Source organism: Triticum urartu, chromosome 4, assembly GCF_003073215.2.
Source record: "Triticum urartu cultivar G1812 chromosome 4, Tu2.1, whole genome shotgun sequence".
Classification (NCBI taxonomy): domain Eukaryota; kingdom Viridiplantae; phylum Streptophyta; class Magnoliopsida; order Poales; family Poaceae; genus Triticum; species Triticum urartu.
In genome coordinates, this window is record NC_053025.1 from 418,194,959 (window position 1) to 418,201,063 (window position 6,105).

Sequence of the window (6,105 nt, forward strand, 5' to 3'; positions counted from 1 at the left end):
ATAAAAGGGGCGGAGTAGCTCCGCATTCCAGGCTCGTGGCTCATCAATCTTTCGATCGACATTGTAGAGGTGGTATGCTCCATTGTGGAGGACTCTGGTGACTATGAAGGGGCCTTCCCAAGTATGAGCAAGCTTGTGTGGTTTCTGCTGATCCACTCGAAGGACTAAGTCTCCTTCTTGGAAGGCTCGGCTCTTCACGTTTCTGGCATGGAATCGACGCAAGTCTTGCTGATAGATGGTCGATCGGATCAGGGCCATTTCTCTTTCTTCTTCTAGGAGGTCGACTGCATCCTGCCGGGCTTGTTCTGCTTCATCTTCTGAGTAGAGCTCGACTCTGGGAGCGTTGTGAAGAAGGTCACTCGGTAAGACTGCCTCGGCTCCATAGACCAGAAAGAATGGGGTTCTTCCGGTCGATCGATTCGGGGTTGTCCTCAATCCCCAAAGGACTGATGGGAGCTCGTCGACCCACGCACCTACTGCGTGCTTGAGGTCGCGCATCAATCGGGGTTTCAGTCCTTTGAGAATTAGGCCATTTGCCCTTTCTGCTTGTCCATTCGACTGGCGGTGAGCGACCGAAGCGTAGTCGACCCGAGTGCCCCGAGAGGTGCAAAAGGCCCAGAACTTGTCGGAATCGAAGTTTGATCCATTTTCCGTGATGATACTGTGCGGAACTCCATATCTGAATATCAACTCTCTGATGAAACTGATAGCGGTGCAAGCATCGAGATTCTTGATAGGCTTGGCTTCAATCCATTTGGTGAATTTGTCGACTGCTACCAGCACATGAGTGGAGCCACTCCTGCCCATTCTCAGTGGTCCAACCATGTCCAGCCCCCAAACAGTGAAGGGCCAGACGAGTGGAATGGTTTTCAGGGCTGACGCGGGCTTGTGCGGCATATTGGAGTAATACTGACACCCTTCACACTTGTCAACTATCTCTTTAGCCATCTCATTGGCCCTTGGCCAGTAGAACCCCGCTCGGTATGCTTTAGCCACAATGGTCCGAGAGGACGCATGATGACCACAGGTCCCCGAGTGGATATCGTTAAGGATCATCAGACCTTCTTCTGGTGTGATACACTTCTGGCCGACCCCAGTCGCGCTTTCCCTATATAACTGTCCCTTTATGACTGTAAGGCCTTGGATCGATGGACGATCTGTCGAGCCTCTTCCTCGTCTTCTGGGAGTTCTTTCCTTAGGATGTACGTGATGTACGGTTCTGTCCAGACGGGAGTGATAACCAGCACTTCCATTATCAGATCGACCACAGCTGGAACTTCAACTTCAGTCGGATCCGTGGCGCTTTTTGGCTGCGGGGCCTCTTCTGCGAAGGGATCCTCCTAGACCGATGGTGTGTGGATGTGTTCCAAAAACACATTGCTGGGAATGGCTTCTCTTTTGGAACCTATTTTTGCCAAATCATCAGCTGCTTGATTTTTCAGTCGGGGTATGTGATGAAGCTCTAACCCCTCGAATTTCTTCTCCAGCTTTCTCACTGCATTGCAATAACCAGTCATGGCTGGACTTCTGACATCCCATTCCTTCATCACCTGATTAACCACCAAATCTGAGTCGCCATAGACCATGAGGTGACGGACGCCGAGTGAGATGGCCATGCGCAACCCATATAAAAGTGCTTCATATTCTGCTTCGTTATTGGAGAAATCGAAATGGATTTGAAGAACATATCTGAGTTTATCTTCTCTGGGGGAGACCAACACCACTCCGGCATCGGAACCACTCAACATCTTGGAGCCGTCGAAAAACATAGTCCAATGCTCCGAGTGAATCTAAGTCGGCAGCTGCTGTTCAATCCACTCGGCGACGAAATCTGCGATTGCTTGGGACTTGATAGCTTTCTTTGCCTCAAACTTGATATCAAGGGGAAGGAGTTCAATCGCCCATTTTGCCACTCGACCGGTTGCATCCCTGTTATGCAGGATCTCCGATAATGGAGCGTCGCTGACGACTGTAATGGAATGATCAGAGAAGTAGTGAGCAACTTTCTTGGTGGTCATATAAATCCCATATACAAGCTTCTGATAGTGAGGATATATTTGCTTCGATGGGGTCAAGACTTCAGAAATATAATATACTGGGCGCTGAACTTTGAAGATTTTCCCTTCTTCTTCCCGCTCGACCGTAAGTACCGTAATGACGACTTGTCCTGTGGCTGCAATGTAAATCAGCAAAGGCTCTTTGCTGATTGGGGCAGCAAGCACCGGCTGGGTGGAGAGCAGAGCTTTGAGCTCTGCAAACGCTGCATCAGCTTCAGGAGTCCACTCGAACTTGTCAGACTTCTTCATCAATCGGTAGAGAGGTAATGCCTTTTCACCGAGACGAGATATGAATCGACTTAGGGCGGCCAAACAACCAGTAAGCTTCTGGACGTCGTGCACTCGCACAGGGCTTTTCATTCGGAGTATAGTGCCAACTTTTTCTGGATTGGCGTCGATTCCTTGTTCGGAAACAAGAAAGCCGAGTAACTTTCCGCCAGGGACTCCGAATGTACACTTTTATGGATTAAGCTTGATATCATACCTCCTGAGGTTGGCAAAGGTTTCAGCAAGGTCAGTCAGCAGGTCGGAACCCTTCCGTGACTTGACCACAATATCATCCATGTATGCTTCCACGTTCCGACTGATTTGAGTTAGTAAACACTTCTGAATCATCCTCATGAATGTGGCTCCGGCATTCTTGAGGCCGAACGGCATGGTAACATAACAGAAGCACCCGAATGGAGTGATGAAAGCTGTCTTGATCTCGTCAGGTCCATACAAACGGATCTGATGGTACCCGGAATAGGCGTCTAAGAAAGACAGTCGCTCACATCCCGCAGTCGAGTCGACTATCTGGTCGATGCGGGGGAGAGGAAAATGATCTTTCGGGCAGGCCCAATTGATATGTTTAAAGTCAATGCACATGCGAAGTGACCTGTCCTTCTTGGGGACCATGACAACGTTGGCGAGCCACTCGGAGTGGTAGATCTCTCGGATGAACTCCGCTGCTAAGAGCCGAGCCACCTCTTCGCCAATAGCTTTTCTCTTTTGGATGGCGGGCCGTCAAAGATGTTCCTTGACAGGTTTTACTTTTGAGTCGACTCTCAGGCGATGGTCAGCCAGCTCCCTGGGAACCCCTGGCATGTCAGAAGGCTTCCATGCGAAGATGTCCCAATTCTCACGGAGGAACTAGATGAGCGCTTCTTCCTATTTGGAGTCGAGCGTTGTCGAGATATGAGTCGGGGCGGCGCTGGGGTCGGTCTGGTGGATGTGAGCTGTCTTCGTGTCGCCAGTCGACTGGAAAGCTGACTCTGTAGCGGGCTTTTTGGCTCGCAACAGATCACTCGGATCTGCAGTCTTCTAGTATTCTTGCAACTCCACCACTGCCATCTGTGCGTCGGCGATCTTCGACCCCTTCTAAAAACATTCTTCCGCTTTCTTCCGATTGCCCATAATGGTGATCACACCTTTGGGGCCAGGCATCTTCAATTTGAGATACACGTAACATGGTCGGGCCATGAAGCGTGCATAAGCCGGCCTGCCCAAAATAGCATGATAGGCACTCTGGAAGTCTACAACTTCAAATGTCAACTTTTCTTTGCGGTAATTCTTGGAATCACCGAAAACTACATCAAGAGCAATCTGGCCGAGTGATTCCGCCTTCTTCCCAGGAATGACTCCATGGAAAATCATGTTGCTGGAACTGAGTCTGGACATCAGAATGCCCATCCCCTTCAACGTCTTAGCGTATAATATGTTCAAACCACTGCCACCATCCATCAGGACTTTGGCCAGTCGAGTGCCTTCGACAACTGGGTCGACCACCAAAGCTTGCCTCCCAGGGGTGGCGATGTGCGTTGGGTGGTCGGACTGGTCGAATGTTATGGCAGTCTGAGACCATTTCAGGTAACTAGGTGTCGCCGGAGCGACCATATTCACCTCTCGGTTAATAACTTTCAGTCGACTTTTGCTCTCAACATCAGCAAAAATCATCAGGGTGGAATTGACTTGAGGGTATCCGTCATCACTGTCCTCTTTGTCCTTGACCTTGTCTGACTCCTTTTCTTTACCCTTGGGCTGCTTGCCCTGAAACTGCTGGATCAAGAGTCGACACTACCGAGTGGTATGTTTCGGGTAAATAAAATTACCCTCTTCATCTTTCTTCGTGTGGACGAGACATGGTAAGTCCAACACATCATTTCCCTCCTGGTCTTTAACCTTTTGGGGATTCCAAGGCCCTTTAGGTTTCCCTTTAGACTTTCCTTGGGCCAAAGCTAAGGCTTCCCCGGGAGTCGCTGGCTCGGCTTTCCGCTTCTGTTTCCGATTGGAATTGCCTCCGGTTTCTTGGGCGACTGACTTGAGCTTGCCACTTCTGAGTCGATCCTCATCTTCACCATTAGCGTACTTGGTGGCAATCTCCATCATCCGATTCAGGGACATATCTCCGGTTCGACCGAATTTCAAATTCAGCTCTCTGTACTTGACGCCTTCCTTGAAGGCACAAACTGCTTGGTGGTCAGGCACATTTTCCACCGAGTGATGTAACGTGATCCATCTCTGGATGTAATCCCTCAAAGTTTCATTCGGCTTCTGCACACAAGACCGCAGTTCCGTCAGTCCTGCTGGTCGCTTGCATGTGCCCTCAAATGTGGTGACGAACACTCGGGAGAGATCTTCCCAAGTGTAAATGCTGCTAGGCGCTAACTGGTTCAGCCACGCTCTGGCCGAGCCTTCCAACATGAGAGGCAGGTGCTTCATGGCCACTTCATCATTGCCGCCGCCAATCTAGACGGCCACTCGGTAGTCCTCGAGCCAAGTATCGGGCTTGGACTCGCCAGTGAACTTACTGACTCCAGTCGCCAATCTGAAATTGGGAGGAATCACAGCAGCCCTGATGGCTCTACTAAAGCACTCTAGACCCGAAACATGTACTCTGCTGCTGGCAGGCGCATCTCTGTCGTGGCCTTCTCGGTGAGCCCTGTTCCTGTCGACCAGACCTTGGACGAGGATGGATCTCGCGTCAAAGCCTGGCCCTCTGGGGTCGACCGGAATCCTTCGCCCACCACTATGAGGGCGCCTGTCATCCTACTGGCGAGGCACATACGACCCGCTCCTCGGGGGAGGCGTGGGCACTCGACGTCGACCGTCACGATCGACTCGGTGATCATACTGCTCATGGTTCCCATACTAGTCATGCCGGTCTCCACGTCCCTCACGCCTTGGGGGCGATCTCGGGCTGTGAGCCGACTGGACTGTGTCTGCGGCAACGGATCTGCTGTGAATTCTGTTCCGCGACTGAGAAACAGCGGAATTCTGATCTCCTGCTACCCGGAGTAACGCTCTGATCTGCAACAAGCCTCTGCCAGCCTCCGACTGGGAAGGCTGAATCGACTCCGCTATACGGGCCACAGCTGCTAAATTCTGAATCGGAGTCCGATACACCTGCGGGGGCGGGAAGAGCTGAAGTCGACTGGATTCGGCAACCCGTTGTCGCGCACGCTCGTCGAGTGCTCGCTGGAGGTTCTCCAGTCGAGTGCGCTCGGCCAAGTTTGCCAGGCGCACGTCCTCCAAGGCGCGAGACTCAGGGGTTTCTCCAACGATAGGAGTGTGCAGCGCATCCATGTTCCGGCGGCGAAGTTCTTCTCTCTGCAGCGATGTGAGAGGCTCGGGAAGATACTCCTCATGGGGACGCGACGGGTCGCCTCCTCCTGCGCCTCCGTCGGTGCGGGTAAAACCGGGGGGACTGGGCGGTCCGTCGACCATCAGAACCTCCGCCGCCGGATCGCTGCTGTCGCACTCGGACGCAGTCTCTTTGGAGCCAGTCGACAGGTCAAACAGGCCGTAGAGGGATTCGTCAGGCTCGATCACCGCGACTTGAGGGGTGGCCGACTGACGGGCCACCACGTGTCTCACCCACCGTTGAAGTCTCGACCGACCGGAGCGCTTGCGCCGGCGGGAAACGGGGAGGGAGGACAACACAGGAGCCGACCGGTAGGGGGTCGACGGTTGCCGCAGGAGAACGCCGCGGACGCACGCGCTAAAGTGTGTTGCCCCGCGGACAGGGAGTGCGTCCACGTCGAGCGGAGCCTCCTGAAGCCAGGCGGAG